Source organism: Cyprinus carpio, chromosome B11, assembly GCF_018340385.1.
Source record: "Cyprinus carpio isolate SPL01 chromosome B11, ASM1834038v1, whole genome shotgun sequence".
Lineage (NCBI taxonomy): Eukaryota > Metazoa > Chordata > Actinopteri > Cypriniformes > Cyprinidae > Cyprinus > Cyprinus carpio.
In genome coordinates, this window is record NC_056607.1 from 20,347,731 (window position 1) to 20,375,265 (window position 27,535).

Consider the following 27,535-nt stretch of genomic DNA (forward strand, 5'->3'; position numbering starts at 1 on the left):
CAACTTAGTTGAGATCGACAAAACTGTAAAAGTTCTCACAATGACAGGCCAAAGATTGAGAACATAACATCTTTTAACACAAAACTCGAAGGAGAAATTGCTAGTAGCCCCTGTCACTCATAGTGCAGATATTTTCCATGTTGTATGTGACAGGATGGGATTGGTCGAGGGGGGCTTGGCGCTAAGGGCCAAACTGACTGGAATGACCAAGTGGAAGTGGATGAGCTGAGATTGACAGGGCTTCAGAGAGAGAAAGCCACTTCATTAAGGGTTTTCACATGGTCTGGCTTCAGCCCAGCTCTTCTGAAATGAGTTTGCTGGCTGGGGCAATTTAGACACAAATTGAGCACCTGCAGGAAGGTACGACTCGAGACGCAGAAACTGCAGCTACTTCGGTGGAACTGTGACTTCATGTGCAGTCTAATGCAGAGGTACTAAAAAGCATTCGGACACTTAAAGGGATAGTTCACCTGAAAATTAAAATTCTGGCTTCATTCACTCACTCACCTCAAGTCAGTTTATTCACCCTTAAGTCACATGTATGACCATGTTTTTTTTCTGATATTGAATATTATGAAGCCTTTTTATTTACTGATACTGATATGAATCCTTGCAGTTCACAAGAAAACAGGATGTATTGTAGACACAGACACAGCAAAACACACACATGAACGTGTGTGAACTTGAGTTCTTCAGATCCTTTTTTTCTGTCCACAGTGTGAAGATTACATGAATAAGATCTAACGGCTCCAGCCGAGAGACTCTAATGGTCTGTCACCAGTGCGGTTGACACACCTGCTCCATCCTCCATCTTCCAAACCATCAAAGCAGCCCCCTTCACTACAGACACTACAGAACATAAGACAGCAAACTCAAATCAAGTGTTCACACTATGAGAAGCCATACCAGGGTGCTTCATCCAATTTAAGAGAATATCAAAGGGAAACAAAGACGAGATGAAATCAAAAGAAACACAGGGTCAACAAAAGCCTACACACAAAAGGTCTGTGCTAAAACCTGCCTACATTCATACTGGAATGGAATCTCATAAACGACAGATTTGAAATTTCCTACATACTGTAGGCAGCAACCCGTGCTTTATAAAAATACAGACGATGCTAGAATGAAACAATATATTAAAAAGTATTTCATGTAGTGTAACCATAAAGGAAAAAGTAATAATATATTTCCCTTACATCTATAGTTTTCCAAAACTGTCAAAAATAAAAATAAATTTCCACGAAAATCATGCATTATTTATTCATAAATATACACATTTTTGGGGCAACTGCACCACATGACATTTTACAACCTGAATTAACCTTGAACTGTCATAAAAAGGTTAAATTATTTCTATTTTAAGAGGCTAATTGATCCTGACACATGGGGATGCAAGGGTCAACTCGGATAGAATTTCCTGTTATATGTTTTTTTTTCCTGCTGTTTCTGTATGTAAATTGCACCGCATTACTTGGATTTTGCAGACAAATACCAGCAAACAGTGAAGCAGTTTTGTTAAAATGATTTTTAAGAGATAATAAAATATTATTCCATTAATCCATAATACTGATGCTGACTTAATAAAAATGTTGTACAAGGAAGGTTTTTGAACCAGTCTCATTTTGATAGGATCTAGTCGTAGCTATTTATACATGTGGTTTTCACCTTACAAGAAAAATTATGCATTGTAGACACATAGTAAAACACACACACACACACACACACACACACACACACACACACACACACACACACACACACACACACACACACACACACACACGTTTATGTGTGAACTTGAGTTAAAACCTTAAAAACCTTTATTTTAAAGCCTTTTTTTCTGTCCAGTGTTAAGGCTCCAGCTGAGAGACTGACACATCTGCTAAATCATTTTTGGTAAAATTATTTTTCTAAGGGATAGTAAAAGATTATACCACGACATTTTTCATTAAATTAATTTTAATTCATAATTTAATTTATACCCATTTCATTCATTTCTCTCATCCACCATTTATTTTACTCACTAAACTCACTTACTTCACAAAAAAAGTGCTGGTTTTTGAATTTGGCTTTAAAGAAGATTAGTTAGCAGGCAGCATAAAACTTCCTAGTTTTTAGAAAAGTCTTTGCATTTGGACCACGTCTATGATCTGGAGGCAGGTTTTTGGAATGAAACCAAAGACTGTGACAAACTATAAAACATCCTCCCACCAAAAATCAAATCACATGATATATAAAGAAAACTCAAAAGCTGTTTCACTTTGCCAACTGTGAGTGTTGTCTACATGAATCAGAACATCACACGACTCTGTTTTCTGGAGGTCTTTGAGGGGAGAAAGGGCAGGGCCGGGGCCAGGAGTGAGGGGGCAGTAGGCGGGGGGTTTGGGGTGAGATTTGGCATCAGATGACAGTTAATCTAGGTCTGGAATTACTGTCAAAGGGCCAAGCCAGGCCAAACACCAGCTGTAGCAGCACAAGCTAAAACTGAAGCTCCTTCAGACATCTCCTCGCCTTATCACCGAGAGCCAGGGAACAACCCCCTTCACAATGCATGACTTTATCCCTCTCTCAAAATTTTTATGTCACTTTCTTCTTTGGCCATCAGCAATACTTTAAACCTCCAAGCTTGTATGAATGATGAGCTGGGCTGCGTTTCCCAAAAGTTGATCATAGCTTCATTGGTTATAATGGGTCTATGATGTACTTAAAGGGATAGTTCACCCAAAAATTATTACATTAATTACTCAACCTTATGTCGTTCCAAACCCTTAAGACCTCTGTTCATCTTCAGAACACAAATTAAGATATTTCTGATTAATTCTGAGGGCTCTCTGACCCTCCCATAGACAGCAATGTAATTACCACAATCAAGGTCCAGAAACGTAGCAAGGACATCTGTAAAATAATCCATATGACATCGGGGGTTCAACCGTTATTTTTCGGTTAAGCTACGAGATAACTTTTTGTATGCAAAGAAAAAAATATATATATATATCTTAATTTGTTTTCTGAAGATGAACGGAGGTCTTACAGGTTTGGAAGACATGAGGGTAAGAATTTTCATTCTTGGGTGAACTATCCCTTTAAGCTTACGATGCTTTTGGGCAAACGCAGCCCTGGACTACATCACAGATGCTGTCTTAGTTCGCCTTGTATCCAACGAACTCAATAAACCATCTTGAAAAAACAACCCATGTTCATCTCATACCGCCTCAGCAAAGAGCACTTCGATATTTCTCTCCCTGGCAGGGGAAAATGCTTCGTTCTCTCCGGAGATGCGTGTACTCTGTCTTATTTTCTTGTTATGCATTTTTGTGTCATCTTGCCTCTAATCACGGCTTTCCAGTAAACGATATCGAGAGCCGAGCAAAGAGTAATGGGAGCAGATCTCCGCCATAGGACCCTCCTGATGTTTACGGAGCTCTAAATTTAATCACCCTGCCATAAAAACATGTGTTAGCGGTCCTTTAATGCAAAGTGCGTTATCATTACTACACATTCCGCGGGTCAGGCATATCTCTTTCAGATTCATACGGTGCATTACGCCTTAACAAATCAATATCAATGCCCTGTCCCCCCTTTCACTCCCAGATGTCATTAAATCTGGAGTCGGCCAAATGATCCGACACACTGAGGCAACACGTCATTCCCTTTGATTCAAAAGTATCTTGGTATAAAAAATGACCTTACAGCCGGTGGCTGGTGGCGGAGGGGGGGAGATGACAGATGGAAATATCAATAAGTGAGCCCAGAATGTTTAGAGAGAGCTAATGCATGCAGTTAGGTGAGCTCGCTTCATCAATCACACTGTAGTCACTGGTCTACTTCCACCTCGAGTCTTCCGAGCACAGGCCTGATCAGACCTCCCTGAACTCTTCCTCCACCGCTACATCAACACCTGATCTCATATCAGCTCTAAATGAGCTGTATAGCCTCCCATTCACAGTGGGATATTTTCATCATGTCTACAATCCAGTTAGAACCCAAAAAGCTTTTACATCCTGATCCCAAAAATAACCTATTTAGGTTTACAAATAACTTTTTTCTTTTATCCTTTTCTCCTAAGCAAGAAAAATCACACAGTAGATATCATAATTGTAGGATAACAATGAAGTTGAATGGAGAACAAAATAGGACTTTTGCTCGTATTCTGCTCCTCAGAACTCTACCCTAAGAATTAGACCCTTAATATCACACTTTTCATAAAAGATTTTTAAAAAAAAAAATCAAACTGGGATCACATTTGTCATGTAATAGTAATGTTATGTCTACAACTGTCCCAGTTGCTTGTTTTATTTTAGGAGAAAATTCTGAGAGAAATTAACTCCTGTAACACAAGTTCATTTGAAAGGAACCCAGAAACAGATCTGAAGAACCTATAATGTTAAAATCAATATTTATTTATTTTTTTGTTACAATTTTAACACATATTTTATACAAAAATATATTTTAACAAAATATTTTTAACTTCTAAAGAACCAAGTAGCCAACTCAAGAACACTAAAAAGCAGCTGATGTAGTAGGAAAATTGTGGAATTATGGTGAAGCAAAGAACCACTGAAGCATGCAGTATATCCATATTATAAACTTCTCTTGATGTACTTTGATTCATTAAATACGTCCTTGAAAGCTTTGTTTCATTTGTTTCATTAAATATGTCCTTGATTGCTTCTAAAATTCCTAATTAAATTTAATTGTGATGTGTGCCTTTGGTGCAAAACCTGTGCTAAGATTCTTTCTCTTCCCATCTGGAGGAATGTATGTGTGCAGAAATCTATCTCTGGAATTTGGGGCTCTTTGGGTCTTTGGTTCAGTCTTCAGCCGCTATCATCCCCACGGGACTTCAATTAATCAGACCAAACCACTCTCGTTTGGCGTGTTTAGACGGAGGGTGACTCTCGGGGTGAACTTTCCTGGCGGTGCGGTCAAAGAAGGGGTTTGAAGTGCCGTGATTTACAGCAGCGTCTGGCCAACAGAGAGCCTCAGATCCAGATTTCAGAACTTCCTTTAGCAAATGTTTGCATGTAGAAGAGTCTGTTTTCCAGGCCCATGGCAGGAAGCATCTTCAATGGAAGAAGTTAAAACCAAGCAAGCAGTTCAGGTAAGACAGAATCCATGATTTATCATGGTATTTAGAGGCTTCTGGCTGGTACAAAGAAAGTCATTTTGACCATCAGAATATTTAATGCGTCTCTCTCATGCAACGTTGCGAATTTCATAATTGGACTAATGAAGTGGAAAAGTGGTTTTGAGTGTTTTATAAATGAAACATCTTATGTATTGTGTTACACCAACCACCGAAAGTTGGGGTTGGGTGGAGGTTTACCTCAGTGCAATTGGACAGTCTAGCTGTCTGGAAGGAGAGAGAAATGAGACAATCTTATTCCTCTTTAAAAAGCCCCTCACTCTAAGCCAAGTGATTCATTATATTTTGCACCGCATTTTGCCACAGAGCAGATGCTAAAGTTTGCCCATCTCTGCCAGGTCAAACATAAATGATGAGTTTGTGAAGGTCTTGTGGAGTTTGGCCCTCGTTTAGAAGTTCTTGTTGTTGTTTTTCTGTCCTGAACTTTTAGTTGAGTTGCAGCCAAAGCAAATATGTGCGTTTATTCTGCAATTAACCAATGACCTGGCCATAATAGTTTAGGGCAAACACAGCCAGTTAATAACCTGGCACAAGACTCACACACTTCAGGGGTAATTCTGCCCCAAACACATCACCACAACGGGCATGCCGCAGGGCTATGTGCTGGGCCCACATGAGTTTTGAGATTATGATGGCAGGTTAGTTCTGGTGTCAGGGGTTTAGCGGCACATTTCATGCCGGTGTTTATACCAAACAGAGGGAGAGGGCAGGCGTTTAGCATGTGTGTGTTTGTGTGCATGTGTGTGAGAATGGTCCTTTGTGCCGACGGCTCTGGGTCTGGAACCCATTTCCAAATGCTCAGCTTGGGCTTGGTCTGTGGACCACTTCTCCCCATGTGGAACATGTTTATTGTTCTTTGTGTCAGGCAGACGCTGAGACCTCCATGGCCCCCTCCTCCCTCCACATCTCCCCGCAATCTCTCCTGTTATTCCAACCCTGCTTGAGCAATTTTTCTATCACAGCATTTATGCAAACGTTATCCCAGCTGACGTTCGGCCAGGGCTAAAAAACGCTGTCAAGGGGGGGTTGGTTGAGAAAAATAAAACAAACAAAAAAGAAGAAGAATAGGACAGAAGACCCAGGGGACAAAACACATGTGCCCTGTGTGAGAGGAAAAGTAATAGTTGTTTTGTGCTCCTTCTTTAACCCTTCTATAACATCAAACTCTAGTTATACGTTCAGGTGAGCAGGTCTGTGTGTCTGTAATTTTCCAGGTGCTGTGTGTTCTCTCGGAAGGTCCATGTTCACATCCACCTTCTCTTCACACAGCGTCCTAATTTACTCTGGACCACTGTTAGATAAAAGTACCCCGTCCTCACTGCGACACTACGCGCCCTTGTTTAATAGCACTTTTAAGCCTCGGCCTGCTTTGTAAGACCTTTCAGTCACTGAAAGTTGGTGGGAGAAAATAGAAGTGACCAGTGCAGTCCAGCAAATGAAAGGACAGCAAGCAAATCTGTGTTTTATCATAAAAAGTGTGTTTAGAGAGCAGCTGCGCTGGGATTCTGTCTGTTATTGTACCACGGCTCTAATGGGCTGCAAATGGAGGATGTTTACACACACGGCAGCTTCACTACAGCTACTCTGCATGTTTACATCCTTGTATGTATGCATATTAATATTTTTAACACAAATTTTCATATTGGCCTTTTTGCCTGTAATCAACCAGAACAGGACAGAAGCAATGGAAAATGATAAAAATTGAACAATAAGCCACGACTCCGACATCAACTCCTGAATGAGAACACAATATTATTCTGAAATAGATTCAGTGTTTTATCATCAGAGACATTCTATTTTATGATTCATATTTATATACAGTGGGGTTTAAAAAAAACTGAGACCACTATAATCATAATGTTTGATACAGATTAGTTTTACTATTTTTACAGTTGTTGAGTCTTTTGAATTATTACATGGCAAACAACTGATAAATGTTATTACAGATATATACTTTTATAATTCGCAACAACAATGTACAGTATAAAAACAGATCTCTATTTAGAAATTTGCTAAATATTACAGCTAATTTTTATTAAATTATCAGTGTTTTTAGAAATGTTAAATCAGAATGTAAAAAATAGTGAAAATTAGCAAGCACAATTACATATCAATAACAAAAATATTGAATGATAATAACAATAAAAATCTAATTTTGTTCAATAATGCATTCACAATATATTTGTAATTTTCAAAAACTAAATTCACAAACAATTATAATGCAAACAATTCATTACACTACATTTCTTTATGTACTTTTCAATCCTAAAACTTTCAGGTTTAATTCAGATTTTGAATCCCAGTGTGATCTCAGACACTTGGAAGCCACTGTATTTACATTTGTTCCTTTTAAATGATATTTTCTCTAAGTTTATGATAAATACTGTTATTAAAAGCTGAGGATGTCTGGCATTTATTTTAAATATGCGCGTTTGGATCTCTTCGTCACCATGTGCTCTAACGGCGAGTGTAATGAGGCTTCTAGGATTTAATGGCTCAGCTAAGAAACTTCTCTCTCATACCTGCAGATGCCTGTTGAGAAGCCACTCTATATCCAGTCTTTATCCCTCACCGCTCCCCCCAAAAAACACACACTGCCTAAACCAATACACACCATATCATCTTCAACAACACACACAATGCTTGAAACAACACAAACCACCCACAACACACAGACTCCCTACAACACACACACACACACACACACACACACACACACACACACACACACACACACACACACACACACACACACACACAATATCTCACCCAAAATACATGCTCCTATGAGTTAAGAAACTATTTATTTCCTCCCAAATCCCATAAAATAACAATCTATCTGGAAGGCTGTGGAAACGAAAAAGTAGCTAACACATTTGTAGGCCTGTGTGTGAGAGAGGAGTAACAGCAGTAGTGGTTATGGCAGACGAGAGAGATTAACAAGGATTTCTCAGGCACACACTCCTAGAAAACAGGAAACTGAAAATGCACCCTCATCACACAACACCTGCACAATTCAACAAAACTTTTTAAAATGATTATTATTACAAACACAATCCCTATGAGATAATATTTACTCATATAAAAGGTTATGTATATACACAAACATATTTTAATGTATACAGTAATTATACACATACCATATACTTATAATTTTAGGATATAAATTAACAATAAAATATAATATATAATGCTATTTATTAATTTATTACACTTTAGTTTTATTCACAGGAATAAATGACATTTTAAAATTGTAATAGTATTTCACACTATTATTGTTTATGTTGTATTTATGGTCAAATTACTGTCCAATCTGTTGAGCAGTAGAGACTTCTTTCTTCATTCAAATAGTATAAATAATATATACTGAAAATATCTGAACCATTGATGCATAGAATATATACAGAGAGGCAACGTTAACCCTTTTTACTTCAGTCATATGTAATCACTTTCAGGTGGTGTGAAGTGTGTATTTCATGGCATGGTACCAGATTACTGCGATTAAAGGGAATGAAATCCACTCTCTGTGCATGTTACGTCCTCTAGGGGGCTGCTGGGATCCGCACTGTGTGATTGTGAGCGCTTTTCTCCACAGTGTGATAACATGCTGTTTTTCTCATCATGGGGTGAGTAAACACCTGTCTTAGAAAATACGCCAGCGCAAACAAACAAACCAGAGTGGAGCGAGACGCTTGTGCGCACTGAAGTGTGTACACATGCATGTAAAACTAAACACATGCATACAAGCCTGTAAACGTCTTTCTCATCTTGCATATACACACACACACACTAATGTCCTCCGCCTAATTGTCACTCCCATAACAAACACACAAAAGAGCTGCTCTCGGGTTTCTGCCGCTGCGTAAAAGGGACTGGGTTTGTCAGAGGGCATCAAACAGAAAATGATGGTAATGCCATGCACTCTAAAGCTAAGTGTATCACACGTCCCACTCTCCCTGACCTGCCCTCTTTGTCTTTTTTAACACCATTAGCAAAGTGCAGTGTAATAGCGTTATAAGCCCGCCCCGGTTCGCAGGAGAAGGATTGGGTGACGGACTCTCATCCACTCGGGCCGCTCTCATCTTGTCCGGCTTCTTTTAAAAGGGCTTGATGTATTCTTTTCTTTCTAGCCATGAGTACCGCCATTTCCTCAGCGTCGTCCCACTCTGTCAAACATCTTGCGCTGGATTCTTCCCCCTAAAAGCACTAACCACTGTTCTCTGTGCTTTTCCTGAGGTTTTTAAAAAAATCCTCAACATGACGCACTAACCCAAAATGAACCTGTGGCTAACTATTTTCAGTGAGAAAAGGCCATCTAGTGTAATCTGCGGCTTCTTTGCTTAAAGGCTTTAAAAATGTCTTATTCCTTTTACAAAAGGGAGTGAGACAATCAGCAGGAAATATGATAAAAGTCTCAGTAAAAAAGGCGAAAAACTGTGACTGAGCTGACACCCCTTTGATTTTAGGTACTAATGTGTACTTTTAAATCACTTATATGTACTTTTAAAGTAAATAATGTCCAAAGAGAGAGTGTAAACATTGTGTTTTTGCAAGTCGTGTATGAGAGAGATGATTGAAAACATCTTATAAAGTAAGAAACGTAGCATATTTGTTCTATGAATGCCACAAGCAATTAGCAGTTTTTCTAACTTCTGCCATTTTGCAAACTTCAACCTGAAACCCCGGCCCCCCAAAAATCTTTCTCCATTTCAAATTAATTGTGCATTCTGACTTAACATTATATCTATTTTGCAAGGCATACATTTTCTCTTCTCTCTGTTGCCTGTGACGTTTCAGCTCAGGATAGTTGTGGGTGATTAGCGTGTTAGCATCATTGTTCAAAACTTTCCTTCAGCTGCTGAGTAGATAGTCATACGGCATTCACTGCTCAGGTGATTAGCCCAAAATACATACAACAGCTGAGTGACAGCCATTGAGATGAATGAAAAAGCTAATGGCTAGCTTTCTTTAGGTATTATAGATCTCCTTGACCCAAACGTGCACAATGATTCACAGGTGGATTTATTAGACTAGTTTTCTGATAACCTAAAAGAGATTTGTCATAGCGATATCTGTCAGGTAAAACAGACAATTTATGCTATTCTACTTTCTCACTCAGAATTTTCCCCCCACAATAGACAATGTGGGTTATCAACTGTTTGATTTGGCTACACCCTTTAATTTTATTTTATTTTTTTTATTAGTGCTGGGCAATGATTAATCGCATCCAAAATAAAAAATGTTGTATACATAATATATGTGTGTGTGCAACTTTCTTTTGCATGTAAAAATGCATAAAATGTACAAAAAAAGTAAAAGTACATTCCCAGAAGTCCCTACATGACACCTCACATTACATCAAGATGACATTTTATAAAATTATTTAGTTTGTACAAATTTTTGTTATCAGTAATATACCTTAAGTTTTTTTTTTTGGTTCCATTTTCTGTTTTATAGTTAATGTTTATTGCATTATTTTAGGTTTAGGTTAGGTTTTGGTAGTTCTGATATATGTATATTAACATTGTCACTTAATGAAATATATAGTTATAAGTTGTATGCCATTCTATAATACCTGAAACATTATTACAGTTTTTTTTTTCTAGCTTTGTAAATTTAACAGAGGGCTTTTAAACATCCACATACACAGAAAAGCTAATGGGCTGGAGAACCCGGATGCGTTCAGCATAGGCATGGCGAGCTGGGAGGTGGAGTGAAATCCACCCAAACGTTCAGGCAACATTCTTTCATAGCAATTACAGAAGGATAATTTCTAAGATAACTATCAGAACTTGCAGAGTCATCAAGACCCATGTGTTTTCCCCCCTTTCTTTAACCTGCGGCAGGTAGGCCACGCCCCCCAAAAACCCAACGGCCGAGCATGTTCGGGAGTGTGCGCAATGGGACGGCTCTCAAGCTCAGGTGGAGGTCCGCCAGCTCCGCCCGCAACCTGAGCCTTGTAATGACAAGGGCCAAGACAAAGCAGGCACTGTAGTCATCATCCAGCTCCCAGGCAAGACTCCCAGATGTGAGATAAAAGATACAAGCACGGAGACAAAGTTATCTGCGGCCTGCATCGGCCAGCGGGGAAACGGGAAACCCAAGCCTATTGAGGCGACTGGATCAGTGTGTCTGAAACGCCCACAGGAGTAGAAGACGATGGCAGTGCGGTGCAGCCCCCTGGGCGGAGAGGCCCAAAACACATGTAACCCAAGCCACGACTACCGCCCATTTCCCAGGATCCCCTTCCTCCGCACCCCCCACCATCATCCCAACAGGGTCTGCTTAGGTTTTCTTTCCCAAACACTCTTCTACAGCGATGAGATGACAGACTTGGCTAGGAGATACGTCTGTTGTCACCAGACTCATCCTCCTCTACTTGCCCTTTCATGTAGTAGTCATGCATTAGCTGTGTTTTTCTTTGTGAAAGGTGACAGAGTGAGAATGGATCCCCGTGGAGTCCCCTCGGTTTCTGTTTCCGTCAGATCACAGGGCACAACCTTTTCATGAAAAGTAATGAAGCGAGATCAGAGGTCTATCACGTCAGAAAAAAAAATGGAAAATGCATAGAAAGGATATGTAAACTATATCTAAAATATCATCCTAATGCTTCAATCTGAGCCAGAGAAAATAGGGCCTCTCTCTTTCAAGGGCTATTTTATATTTCTTACAGAACGCTGAGGCGGCCAACGCTGATGAAAAGGGCGAGTGCTTAGCCGACAGAGGTAATGCATTTTTCATGACCTTGTACATGACACGTCTACATTTACATTTATGTTCTTAGCAGATGCTTTCTTACGAACCTGGCTTACAATAAAGTGCACAAATCATGTTAATGGCTATTCCTGGGATCGGATGAGAACCCCTGCTGCACGCTAAGCTATGCCTTACAGCAAAAATGGAACATAATACAATGTAATAATTTCAAATTACTATGATTACAAACAATATCACATTACAGCTAAAATAATGGCTAAGATATTTTACACATGGGTCAATGGCATATAAGAGTTTCCATGAAAAAAAGGAGGAGGGGGTCTATTTTAAAATACACATGCCAAGTCCTTACGGCCCATTCACATGAGGCGTCGGCTTCAACACCTCTCGTTTACTTTGAATGGAGTGATGTCAAGCATTGGCGAAATTAATTGTGGGTTCGTCGTGTCATGTTGGGTCCGTTGCTTGCGGCAGAAGTTGAAAACTTCTCAACTTTTCAAGCGCCAACGCAGACGTCAGCCAATCAGATCCCCTTATGCAAATACCCTGGTGCAGACGATAGCCAATAGTAATAAAAAGTATTTTTTTAAACGTATTATGAATTAATAATTCAGAGTCACACCACATTACATTTTACCACCTAATTCACCCCTGCCCTGTTATAAAAATGTCAGATTATCTGATAATTTATGAGACATACTGTACTGACCTTGACACAGTCATAAATGTCTTCAGGGGTCCTTTCTAGGATACAAATGCCTTTCCTTTTTCCCTGCATTTCTGCATTTTGCCTATTTTGTAGGGAAAAAGATCATGGGCCAGTTTTACTAAACAGCACAATTCGTGCAAGAGCGCAGTTCCAAAACAGCATCGATGGGTGTGTAAATTTCTGGGGTGATTTACTAACAGTGTGCAAATTAAAGAACACTTATTTATTCATTTTTAAATATTCATTATTCTTCTTGCATTCCAAATAAATTACGTGTGGGGAAAAAACTGTCTGAAAGGGAAACTCCTACAAATGCACATTCAGCAAGGTCAGATGCAAAAATAACTGTCCATGCCTTTTCAGTGCTAATTCGTCACTGCGGTTCTAGTACATCCTGACAGTACTATTTTAACGCCAAAAGATGGTTTGCGCTGGCGCAAGCTGCTAGTAAAACTGGCCCCAAATGTACTCTGCGGACCCGGTACCGGGTCCAAAAATAGCATGCAAAATGTTCGTGTTTCATTTGCAAAGCCTTCCTTATATGGTATCAGCCCATATATGGGTTCATTTTAAAGTTTAGAGTGTTTTCTTTACAAAGAATACCATTAATTGTGGTTTTATGATTCATAAAGTAGTAAAATTAAGCTAAGAAATATATTTCCCCCCCACACAAATTTCCGTCTAACGATTAGGAATATTTTTTCCATAAGAATGTGTATTTAAAATATTTTTTAAAATTAACAGTCAAGTCATACATCACAAGGAAGCTCCCATTCTCAGGAATATCTGCCTATGTAGATTATTTTATTGTGTGACAATCACAGATCAAATAATCTTCAATAGAATCGCAATGTGAAATTTCTCACCTCATTGCAAATTATTATTTATCCATCTTAGCACCGCTTTCAGTCACCCGCAAACAGCCACACATACCTATATACTCGATATAATCTTTTAGATTAGAATCTCTTCTTTCAAACAAGACCATTTTTTTACGTTTCTGCGTGCTTCCATTGGTGAGATATAAAGCGTTATGTCCAGACGCGCTCAAAGAGAAAGACGCAGTTCTTTGAGACAGAAGCGCTCTTCATGTCATAAGATGTGCCTAAGCGGCTTTCTTCTGATATATCGATCGGATCTCTTTTGTGAACCACTATTTGTCCCTTCAGCTGTCAGTCTGAGCTGTGTGCTCCACTCAGAGCTGCTGAATTTGACACCTCTGCGTCAACAGCGGGGGGATGGAGTGGACAGTGATGACCACATCCTCCTCAGCCGGTGAAGCACTGGCTGATGGGATATTGAGTCCTCAAGTGTCCGTAAACAAAGATCACACGCGGAATAACTCGCGTCGCGGTGATTATCAAATGTATAATAATCATACTACAAGTTATGGATGACCACCGTCGCCGTGGAGAGGACAGGACGCGCATCTGGTGAGGCTATACGCGTGTTAGTTACTTTTATATATTTGACTCTTTATTTTGAAGCGTGTATGCTCCGCTAACAGCTGTTTATTGACAGAAAAGTACAGTATATTATGCATCTCAGTGAAAGTACAGTAAATACACATGGATTATTACAGTACTGTGTGGATGAACATATATTCGTTTGTTGACGTTCCGAAGGTCGTGTACAAGCTTCGGGTAGCGGATTATCGCTGATAATGCGTCAAAACAACAGAAGGGACACTGGAATATGAAATATTACAGATGATTGAGACAGGTAAGATCTCCCAATCATTACACCAATGCAGAATGGACATAAATGAAATGATATGAAGCTGGAGATTGTGGATTCTATTTTAGATTGTGATAGACCAGATATATTTAATAATTTAAAGCAGTTTGCTAGTTTGCAGTGTGACTTATCCTCTTTCAAAGTCTGTTCTGAAAACACACACACACAAAAAAAGCACATTGTATTGAGGTGGTTCATCATATGTGAAACAACATAAATAATACTATTTGTCACAAACAGCAGCTTTTTATGTCACTTCAAAGGGTTTTCTGTAAAAGGATATAAAGATATTGCATTTATTCCACTATAATATGGGTATGGCTAGACTTCAAATGTGGGTAGGCGGAAAATGTATACAAAAGGGGTATTATTCCTCCCTTTAGATGGAATAGAATAACTTTTGCATAGATTATGATAGAAACAAATTTCCTTTTTCCTCTATTAGCTGACATGTGCTGGAAACAAATACAATTGTTTGCAGGATGCTGGACCTCTCAGAACCTGAGCTATACAATTTCAAACTTCAGTTTATAAAAAAAAGCTGGTCAAAAAGCGCCATTCTTTTTTTCCATTTTATTATAACACAGACAACATATAAAACCATTTTTATCAATTTCAACAGTGCTTTATGTAATTTCAAAGGATTTCCTGTAAAATGATACCAAACTTTTGTATGTACACCTCTGCATGTGGGTATGGGAAGCTTTTGAATTTGGGTAGGAAAAATGCCAGGCGGAAATCCCCAAAATAGCCCTGTGCTTAAGAGGTTAAAAGATCATCATAGAGGTGGTGTATTAAAATCATTGTGAATGAATGAATTGCATTATTTTATTTATTTAGTCTGAATAATTATACAGATAGGGTGAAAGATTTTTTTCAAATGAAGTACAAAGTACTCTGTGTGAAATCTGTTGTAAATAAATACTGAAGATGTGTCTTCAGGATTCGTTGTAATGTAGCAGTGGAATAAATTTTCCTTTTATCCAGAGTTTGTTCCACCAGTGAGAACCAAGTATGGTGGTTTTGGATCAGCTCAAGGGGGATCTCTTCATGTGGAGGGAAAGAGGGATTAGAAACCTAAAGTGGCTGGGCTGGTGTGGATGGATTTATGAAAGACTGAAAGTACAGTACAGCCAGCCCGGCAACTGGTAATAGTTTTAACCAGGAAGAACGTCTTGAATTCTACCAGATATTGGCAGCCAGTGCAGACACATGAGGAAAGCTGTAGCACAAGAAAACCCTCTGAGATAAAAAACAAACCCCAGCAGCAGCGTTTCAGATGATTCTGGAGTAGCGTTGCAATGCAACAGGGTGCAACTAGTTGATTCCAGGAGAGTATTGTTGATTTTAATAGAAGCAATCTTAGTTAGAGTTTTGTTTTGCATCAGTGAGGATATTATTCCACAACCTACTCGTTGACATTAGTGGTTCCTGGTTCGACACCAGCAGGATTACAGAACCACCAAAAGGGGGAAAAGAGTGCCGGAAAAATTAATTAAAGAGTTAGTTTACTCAGAAATGAAAATTCTATCATCATTTACTTCTCAAGTTTCTTCTGTTGAACACTAAAGAAGATATTTTGAAGAATGTGGGTAACCAAACAGTTTCTGTTCCCTACTGATTTCCAAACTATACTATACTATGGAAGATAATGGGGACCAGAAACTGCTTGGTTACCCACGTTCTTCAATGTAAATGATGACAGAATTTAAATTTTTGGGTAAACTATGTCTTGAAGACCTTTCCTATTAGCAGAAAGCTACTATCAAGCACCTCTACTTGCCTGCTTTGACATCCCTTGTTTGCCAGCCTAATACTGCTCTAGAAAGGCTTTGGAATCAAAGGTGTGCCAGGATCAAAGTAAAACTCTCTAGCCATTGTGAGCAGGCGGTACAGTAAAGTGACACTGACAGAGAAGGTGGGAGTGAATGGAACGTGTTCCCAATTTATAGTCTACACTAAGGATGAGCATTGATAACTTAGTATTATTAATGATTATTCTAATTATTCTAATTAAAGCAATTCATTTCTAACTGATGAAAACATGATGAGGAAAAATAATACTAAAAATGTTTTATTAATAATGTATCAATGTTTTTGTAAAAGTAATATTTATAAGGCTGATGATTATTTCAAACAACCAAATCATAGTCGGTATGACACAATGGAAATGGGTAAACTGAAGCATTTTCTAATGGGTTAAATAGCCCTAACTAAATGCATCCTACGTGTACATGAGATATTTACAACATAAACACAATATTACATATTATATCTGCATAAAAAAAAGAACACAAATGTACAAGTGAACTTGAATGTTGCATGCTAAAATATGGGCAATTTAAGCACAGTTCAAAATGAAGTCATTGTTCATTGATAATTGTTTTCATGACTGATCAACACAGTAATTCCCATCTCTAGTCTACACTCATTCACCACAAACGAAAAGAGATTAACAGATGCAGAGGAAGAGTTCTATTGTGGCCTGAACACTCAGTGTTCTTCCTACAAATTTATACGATATTGAAAGACTTGAATATACCTGTTCTATTATAAGCATGTTTTTAATTTTTTATTAAAATTTATTTTATTAATTGATATTTGTGGCATTAAAATAACGAAATTCTTGAAAAGAAAAAGAAAGTTCAAATTTTTGTTATTTGTTAGAAAACAACTGCTTATTTATATGAAACATTTTTTTTATATTTTTCCCACCAAATCAAACTCAGGTAGTTCCAAACACACACACACAAAGATAATTTGACCTTTAAATAAAAAAAAGAATGTCAAGTGGTGTGGAATACTTAATATTTTGGAAATCTTAATTAATTATCTCTTTAAAAAATGTTTTGCACCAGATTTTTGACAGATTCTTTTTCATGGACACTCATATATGCCATTGACCTATACATCCACTGAGCAACACATTAAGAGCATTCCACATTACATTACCTTTAAGTACATTTCATCTAAAATCAAACCTTTTCACCCTTCTGAACTCCTCAGGGCTCAATATGCGGCAGCTGTCAGCTGTTATTGGTTAAGCTGAGGGTTGGATGTCAGGGAAATAAACACAGCCAGATCAGCTCCAGTGTAACAGACTACAGCTCAATGCCACATGCTACATGAAACCCAACCACCCAACCAAGTCGCATAATGTCTACATCTAGTCCAACCTTTCTGAACTCCTCCTGAACCCTTCTGGGTGGAGCAGCAACATGCTACAACAATGCACTCTATGGCTTGAACATGATACCACATGATACTGATGCCGACACACCTTTGGCATGCTGACAGCAATTGTTTGCGAGAACAAAATTGTGTTTAGCTGATTAAAAATGAGTGTTTAGTAGAAAAAAAAAGAATGGAAGAACAAGAGTTGACAGTGGAAGCCTAAAGCTAAGCAAAGCTGGGGAAGTCACTTGCTAGGGACAAATCTCTCTCTCAGAAGCCCTCGTCCAAGCTGGGGGGACCGTATCCATCAGCGAGCCAGACGGCAACCAGGCTGATGGATCGATGGGGGCCGTGACCTCCAGCTCTGCAGCCTGTGAAACCGGTTGAGAGAGTGACAATCGAGATTTTCCTCATCGATTTGCGCTGACAGAAGTAAGGAGCACATGGAAGAATGAAAGGAAGGAAGCGATACACTGTTAGTCAAGTCTCCTTTGTGAATTTCAGCTTCTGTGTTAATCATAGCAAGGTGATCCCAGTGGTGTTCTCGAGGTCTGGGGTCAGGACGCAGAGGAGCATCATTTCCCTGCTGCGTGCTTATTAGGGAGCAGTTATACTGTAATTCCCAGAGCTCCACCATCTTCCCGCAGCATCAACAACAGACAACAAATTAACGACAAGGGCTGAGGTCCTTCTGATGCTTTACAGCAAGACGTGTAGGGTTGTGCCTGAACTTGTATATATCCCAAAGGGAAGTGCTAATCACAGTCAGATAGAAGTGTCATCCTTCTCAAGCAGAGGGTCACCCCACACTGCAGCATTTAACACCTTCGCCATTCTGCGTGAATAACACGCTGTCAAAAAATGGCAGTTCTTTTTGCATGAAGCTCAGTGATCTCTCAGGCTGGCCCTTGTTTGGCTGGAACCCTGTAATCGTAAAAGGTTGGGACTGGCTGTCCGCAACAGAGAGCTGCAGCGGGACTGAAATGTGCGTTAATTGAGCCAACAGCATCCAAACCCTCCATCTGTCCATTTTCTCATCTCTAAGGAAACGTCATTCTGAGCTCACTGCAAGCTGCTCTTGGCCACAAAATACTCCCTTATAATGGAGGTACAACAGTCCATCAACACAAAGAAAATCAGTGTTGTTCTTGTTGAACACGGCTGACAACTAACTACATGTTTTTTTTTTTTAAATTGCATCCACTAAAAATCATCTTGAAGCACAATTTTTTGAAGAATCTTAGACTCTAAAGATGCTTGGTTGATTTTAGGATATCTGGTGTCCATGATGAATAAAAGAAAAATCTATTTCAAAATCTAATCCTAAATCATGTGACAAGATCTTAGAAATATGCTAGTCATATTTATGTTGTTTTAAATGTAGTTTTGAAAAAAAAAAAAAAAAAACTTTAATACAATTTTCAATAAAAATTTATTGGAAATGTAATATACAGTATGTGAGTGTACGTCTTATATCTTTCTTTTTTTTAAATCAAGGTTTATCAAGGTTTTAGGGGTCACACTAAATTACATAAACCTGAATTAATCTTGCCTTGCCATAAAACAGTCAAACTATCAGATATTTTAAGAGACTTATTGACCTTGACCCACAGTCATGAGAGTCTGTAAGGTTCCTTTTTATGATGTAATTCCCTTTTTAATTCTTGGTTGTCCCACATGACTTTGATTTGGTACCAAAAGTTTTTTTTTTTTTTCAAATATTAATAAACATTTTCAATGTTTTTCCTAAGAAATAATAATAAAACATTATGCCAAACTAGTATTAATATTTTATTTAAATATTTTTATTTTAATTAAAAATGTTGATTACAAACATGTTTACCATAGAGCCGTATTCAAGTTTTTTCTTATTCAAGGTATTTAAGAATATTTAAAATATTAATAGATCCAGAAAAAAACATGAGCATCATGTCATTAACCCATATATATAATATATATATATAATATATATATATATATATATATATATATATATATATATATATATATATATATATATATATACAGCTATGATCCCTTGTGCCTGAACCAGTTCACTCTGAGCAGTGAACTGGAAAGGGAAATCCCAGAGAGCTGGCCGACATTATGCTCTGTCCAGGTTCACACCTCTTTCCAGCATCCTGCAAAACCGTGTCTTTGACTCTCAGCGGTCATTAAGCCAACTGTAGGGCTAATTGAGCATGGTGTTGTGTGTCATCAGTGCATGGAGAGAGCCTGCTGCCCACCGTGTGCTTTCCAAGAATATGTCTCAATCTGCCCACTACAACGAGACAATTTTAGCACCACAACAAATATCAGTGCAGTGAGAAAACATGTCTTTGGAACAGTAGTTCCAGCATAAATTAGCATAAACTTTATTCTTATGATCACTTTTAATGAAATATAGGACTTAGGTCAGAAGCAAGAAGGTACCTCAAATCTGATTTAACAAACTGTCATAACCAATCCAGGCTCATTGGAAAAACATGTCTGTGGCGACATTTCAGCAAGACTATACTGCACTGTCTCTTGCATGTTTCACAACACTTTCAAAGTGAATTATCCAGTGAGTGTTCCATTTTCCCCAAAACAGCGTTTGATTAAACAGTACGTATCACAGCAGTTCAGAAATGAAATGTCCGGTAAGTGGTGTTAAAAGTTTAATGCGCTATTATGCATTTAAAAAAAGAGCATAAAAACTAGACTAAACTCTACCCTAAATCTAATTGAGTGTTAACAAAAGCAAATATGAGATAACACGTTTGCTGAAGTAACGATACCATTTTACCTTGCTTTTACAAGTCTTTTGAGTAATTTTATTGTGACTTTTACCTGAATGTAATAAGTAATAAGAATGTTTGATATCTAAATGTTTGACTTCATTTTTTAATCACATTGGAGTCGAAACTGGGAATCGATAATCAGAATTGTAATTGATAAAATTCGAAAAAACGACATCCATCCCTATATATAGAGCTGGTTATACTGCAAACATCAAAATGTATTAGTTTACAAATCATGCAATATGGGAAAAGTGTTTGGGGTCCTAACAGTAACAAAGAAAGAACCAAACAAAAATAAGTCTTTATTATTTGATAATCTGCCACTGTAATCGTTTGTATAAATAAGATGACATGTACATGACATAACATGTACTACAGTAAAGCGATAAGTAAATGACAAATTTTCATGTTTGGGTGAACTATCCTTTTAAGAATGCAATGGAGATTAAAAAGTGCTATTACTTTCCAGACAACTGTATGAAAGTGTCAGAACTGTTAAACCACTGATAGAGACTAAACATATGGTGTCTAATAGTTCTCTAGACATAAGTTTGCTCTGTGTCTGGCACACACACACACACACACACACACACACACACACACACACACACACACCAGAGAGGCTGTTCTGTTGGGTAGGCAGCAAATAAATATGCCCTCACGCAGAAAGACACTCATTTCTGAAACAAGGACGCCTTTTTTCCTTCCCTGCATGAATCGTGACCCCTCAGAAGGATCTGGAAATAGGTATCTGCTCAGGGGAAACAGCAGAACCCTAATATTATCTCCCACATTATTCCCCACAGTCAGACAATGAGGGAGGAAACGGAAGGAAGGAGACAACGGATAAAACATTATTCGCGGACTCTTTAGCATTGAGAAAATCAGTTTGAGGTGAGGGGAGGTCTGATCACACCAGCGTTGTCTGTGCTATACTACTCAAGGACAAACACCTGCCGCCACAGGGCCCTTTAAACCCCTCTGCCAACGGTTTTATTGGAGCGCACTGAGAGAGGCCACAAGATGAGCATCTAATGACGAATCAGTGCTGTTCTCAAACAGGTACAGCTGGGGGGTTTCTGACCTCAGCAATGTCTTTCAGCAATTCGCTTTTTGTAGATGTGGTGCGCAGGTGCAGGAAATCAGATCATGACGTGACTCCGTTTCAAACTTTCATGACAGGGTTTCTGCTGATCAAATATTTAGCGATAACTAAACAGCATTATTTGCAACATGGGCCATAGTGGACAGCTGGAAAACAGCACAGCTCAATTGCTTAAAGCTTGTGTCTTAATCTTACTATGCCTTTGGTTTTAAAAAAATATAGTTTGAGTTCCCTAAAAATGATTCAGTGTATGAGTGAACTGTCACAAAGAATCAAAATGAATCACGGAAAATTTCAGGGCTTTCTATGAACAATTAGATTAATTAATTCATGAATCTGATATACGCTACTTCTGATTCTAAACAGCTGACAGAAAACACATGAAATGAAATATCATCATGGAAGAGGATAATAAATATTATAAGTATTTCATTAGGGCTCTTGTTAGTGGTTCTTCTTAGTGAATCAGAAACATACAGCACGACTAGAGTAGTCCAATTACAGTACAAATGACTCGGTTCTTTTTAATCAAATGCATACAATACAAAATTGTTCTTTTTAGAGACTTAAACAGAAGTTAAAGAATCAGCATCATTTAAAGAAAATTGGAACTGGAACTGAAAATAGTTTTATTAGAAAATTCTACACTGAAGTTGTTGCATTCATGAGCTCAAGTCAAATACAAAAGTTTTTCATGAATGAGAATTTAATAAGAGGGATCCAGATGTGGTGACAGCATTCAGATGCTGTGTGTGTTTGGCAGGAAAGGTAATGAGGCAGGGAGAGCATGAAAGCAGCAGAGAGACCGATTAGAGATGAGCATTGTATTGATTTTTTATTGACCAAATAAAGTTATGGAGGCGGTGCGGGGCAGGCTGGCCAGATTATGAAATTAGCCCTAGCTGTCAATCACAGTTTTGGATAGGGATGGGAGGATGGATGCGACTGGGGACTGCTTAAGTTCTGGATCTATTTCAAAAAGGTCAAAAGACCTGTGAAAGTGTCATCTCTATTTTATAATAACAAGGCTCTGATGAAGGAGGCAATAACCATTTCTGACCTTTGACCTCCATTCTTATTTAAAAAAAAGTGGGGTGATACAACAGTTTTTTTAGCAAGTGAGTAAAACAAGCCACTCAAGTAGGAGGTAAAGATGAACACACATGGTCACTAGTTTGCTTTGTGAATGAATCTTTCACTTGACATGATTCTTTTAAATAAACAGTTTGAACTGAGACTGAACATATTGTTCTTGTATTAGAATGAATCTTTTGAAGTGGTTAAAATGATAGTTCATCCAAAAATTCTATCATGAATTACTCACCCTCATGTCGTTCCAAACCCATTTATCTTCGGAATACAAGTTAACAGTAGCAGTAGTAGTACTGAGGAAACAATTAATTGTATTTTTTGCTAATTTTTTTTAATTTTTTTTATCATTATTTACTTAAATCCGCTGAAATGTTTTTTTTTTTTTAGTCAATTAAACTGTTCAAAAGAACTGATTCTAAGCACATAGTGTGCTCATAGCAATTGTCCTGTTTGTTTCTTTAGGTCAAATGAAGCAAGCGTCACATGACATCTCATTACGACATCTGTCCTTCTCCTGCCTCCCCATCCACTCTCTCCCATTTCCTGCTGGTTACACATGGCCCTCTCTCTTTCTTTCTCCATCTCTTGAGGATACATCTTTTTTCCAGCACTGCCCTCCTCTATTTGCATCTTCTCCTTCAAAACCCTATCTCTCGTCCTCTCCCTCTCTTTCTCTCTCATCAGTATCCGGAGGGAAAGAGCAGAAGTCTTTGATCTGGTCTTGCTTTTTTCAGAGGTCGAGGAGTCCTGAAATGGGAAGTGCTCTCCAATTAGCTCGGGTTAAATATTTCAGAGGCTACACAGCTATTTTTTTTCGTCTTCCCCCCACCTCCCCCATATATAGTGAGGCTCCTATTAGATGCTACATAGGAAACCTGTATTCAGCCTGGAACACAAACCTCCTCACATTTCTGCTTTAGGCTCCATGAAAAATACACTGCATTTGAGGGGGAAAACATCAGGCTTTGAAACAGGAAAAGGAAACCAGATTTGGTTCTTTAATGTGGCCATTTCAGTCCTGAATGTAGCTTCCAAAGCTGCACGTCTTACTATGTTATGATTGCTAATCTAGTTTCGTAGCATAAAAACCATTCAAAAAGCAAACAGAACTATAAAAACATGACATGGACATCCTGAGTTATTCAAAGAGACAACAGCCTGGCTGGATACATTATATTCGTGTCCAACAGCGAGTGTTCTGACGAGGAACTTCGAGACATGAAACGTAAACATATCCACATTTGATGCTCAGCTCATGAGCCGCAGCTGGAGCGAAACGCCTTTGACCTTCCTGTCAGTTATGGACAAAAACCTGATGAGACGAAGGTCAGAGGGGTCAGAGCGGACTAGCCTCTCCACACAGTTCAGCTCCTGCCACCCATCTGACCGGGATTTACAATGACAAAGTGCCAATCACGTATTGAAGATCTGTCCTGCCTATTTTATCTCTCTTTAAAATACAAGAAATCTATTCAAACATGCAGCCAGCATTAAATAAGATATTCTAAATGTTGTAAATGGCCACAAGCCCATAAGCAGAATGTAATGAAACTCCATCTGTGGTTTTCCGCATCTACAATAAAGGCTCTTGGCGCTCAGGTCCCCGATGAGCTGTGCGTTAATACCATGCCATTCACACATTCTCTCCGCTCACCTCCCGCTCGATGCATTACATGCTGAACCATCACAGCGTTCCAGTGCAAAACTACCACGCATTAAAATACAATATGCATGAAGCCAAATAAAAGAGTGATTTTCTTCTTAGGTGCCTCTACACTTCCTAATGAAATCCTGGGGAATTACGGATAAGCAACTGAATTATTAAATTTTCACAAACTGTTGCTCACTTATTAATTTCTTTTTAATAATTCCATTTGAAGTGTGTTAATGAGGTTGGTGAGCCTTGGCTGTTTTTTTTTTTTTTTTTTTTCCAGACGGAATAGAAAAGGAAGGTGAAAATAATGCAATACCAAATTAGCCAATAAATGGAGAAGAGAGAATGTGACTACAGGGAGTTTGGCCTATGTTTAAATTCAGAGTGCAAAAATACTTTTTTTAAATGGTTTGGTTTGTCGTAATTCATGATGCATTTCAAATACACATTCTGCCACAAAGAGCACTAATGGGCATTAGCCCTAGCCTAATATAAAAACTCATGTTAAGTATGTCTGCAAAGCAAAAATGTTTAGCATATAATTAATTTTGTAATTGTGTACTACGTTTCTGGGCTAATTATATGTATTATATTTTTGTAATTATATATATTTTTTTAACATATAATATAGTGGCTTATTTTGGGGTCAGTAAGATTTTTTTAATAATACTTTTACTCCGCAAGGATGCATTACATTTAAAAAATACAATAAAAACATTTATAATGTTAGAAATGATTTCTATTTTAAATAAATGCTGTTCTTTTGAATGTTCTACTCAACAAATCAAGTTAATTAAAAAATATATATATTATTGAGCAGCACAACTGATTTCAACATTGATAATAATAAGAAATGTTTTTTGAGCAGCAAATCAGCATGTTAGAATGATTTCTGAAGGATCATGTGAATCTGATTTCTGGATTGATGATGATGATAATTGTTTTTTGAGATAGCAGGAATAAATTACAATAGTATTAAATGTAATACTATTATACACTGTTACTGTTTTTACTGTATTTTTGAACGTTTATTTCCTAAAAAAATATCTTACCAAGCCCAAACTTTTGAATTGTAGTGTTCAAGGTGTACATTTTTATACTGCATGTACAATGGCTATAACAATAATTATTATTTACAGCTATAATTTAAAATTTCAACTTTGCTGGACACTTAGGCTAGGCACAATTATCATGATCATAAAGCCATTTTCAGCAAAGAGGTCCAAGAATGAGAGAGAGGGAGTGTGTGCTACCAATCTTTCAGTAATAAACAGATCAGAAAATGAAGTAAAGTGATTTATCAATATGAGAGAGTGGGAGAGGAATTTCTAAAGGAGTGAAGCAGGGGGCGGCCGCAGAGTGCAGCAATGCTGACCAATTGAGCAGGTTTGATCCTGCTCAAGTGCTGCTCTTGGTTAATGGCTGTATTGATTGGTCTCAGCGCTGCTCTAATGAGTTGCTGTTTCTGAGGGAGCCGTTGGCCGTTGGCCTGAATTGAGTAGCCACTCCATTTATCTGATGTAAAGCTCCACCCAGACCTTGTATTCACATCAGAAGCCAGTGTAAATGACTGGCACACCTACACACACTCTTAAGTGAAAAAAGCAGTATTAATACAAAGCACAGTATCCATGGTGCACACAAACTTTGGGTAAAAAAAGTTTGCTTTTTTCTTTAATTTTTATTATTCATTTGGATTTTTATTTTATGAATACGTTTATGTCTTGAATAAATTATATTAATATATTTAAGTAGCATACGTAAGCATAAATATACACAATGCATACAATCAGTTAAAAGGTCAGTTTTTAATAATGATACATTTTTGCATTCATTTTTATTCATTTAATATATTATTATTTCATCTGTACTTGAATAATAAATACTAAGTATTCACATAAATATACATAGCACACAAATTTTGAGTTAAATAGTTTTTAATAATGATCAATTATTGTGTTATTACTCATTTATTTCATTATCATTTTAGCAATACTTTTACATCTTGAATTAATTATATGAGTATATTTAAGTAGCAAAAGCATAAATACACAACACATACACTGGGTTAAATAGTCAGTATTTAATAATGATCAATTATTGAATTCATTATTATTCATTTTAATTCATTATTATTATTATTATTATTATTATTATTATTATTATTATTATTATTATTATTTTAGCAAATAAATTGAGTATTTTAACCAACAGTTTTTAATTTCATTTTAATTCATTATTATTTCATCAATACTTCTTCATCTTGAATAATAAATTGTGAATATATTTAACCAGCATACGCATAAATACACATGGCAAACAAATTTTGTTTTTTTAAATAATTATTAATTGGTGCATTTTTTTTTTCTTTTTTCGGTGTTGAATGAATTAAATGTATATTTATAATTAACATTTCTCTTGCTTTCTCTAAATCTTGGATTTATTTTTGTCTGGAAAAGAGCTCACTAAGTTTGCGAACAGAACATATGTTGTTGCATGTGTACAAACATATAAAAACCACATTAAATATGTAATATTCATTTTGAATAAGATTTAACGATTTTCACATAAGCGACAGAACCCTTTATGCAAATTCGCAGTGACTCGATGTGGCAGCTAGATTTAGACCATGTTTCTCCGAAAGCCGTCCATCCAGTCGAGTATGAATGCCTACTACCAACAGTACAGTGACTTGACCACCTCCAGTGATCTAACTGATGTCAGTGTGAGCACCCTTTAACGTCTCTATTCCAAAAACAGGAATTTTATTATGCAAATTCCTGCCAAAAAATCCTCAGCACAACCCGCCTAAAAAACCCAGGCATGTGCAATCAGAAAATCTCAAAAGCGAAACAAGAATCTTTCCGAATGATATCAAACATGGCAACGGCGATGGGCTCCCCTGACAAATAAACAGCTCTGTGGCTCTGGAGCAGGGCAGCATTCTGGTCTAAATTCTCCCAAAGCTACTAATACGTTCCAGCTCTGCCTGTTTATTGTTAGTTAGAATGAAGACTTTTTAATGACATGCCACATCAGCAATTGCAAGCAAACGGTCTGCTCTCCTAGAGGTTCCTGGAGGGCCGGAGCGGGCAGAGATCAGAGGATCCGGCCTGTGGTGTGGCACACGGCAGTAACGCTTGGGAGGAGCTATTACAACTGGACTGAAAATAAACACAAGCATATGTATAGTTTAACAGCCTTAATTAGAAAAGGAGGTAACTAATGCTGCAAATCCTCAAACACCCCCCTTTAATTACGTGGTAGACCAAGTGATCTGCTCCTAATAATCACTGCTGTCTTTTTAAGCCAAATACACATTTAAACACTCAAGAATCTCCCTTTAAGCAATAAGCAGGAGACTGGGTATTGCTGTTACACAGGCTGGGTTGTAATACCTAGAGTTTAACCAATTACA

At 37.7% G+C, this 27,535-nt stretch overlaps 1 protein-coding gene and 1 long non-coding RNA gene across 2 annotated transcripts in view; one reads left to right on the forward strand and one right to left on the reverse strand.

The window, feature by feature from the left end:
• LOC109098739 (ephrin-A2-like) overlaps positions 1 to 27,535 on the reverse strand; it is a 126,301-nt gene that overhangs the window by 12,705 nt on the left and 86,061 nt on the right. The gene's annotated exons all lie outside the window — the stretch shown is intronic.
• LOC122138934 lies at positions 13,483 to 14,475 on the forward strand. Its single transcript, XR_006155920.1, has 2 exons — positions 13,483 to 14,005; positions 14,198 to 14,475. It is a non-coding gene; the product is annotated as an uncharacterized LOC122138934 (long non-coding RNA).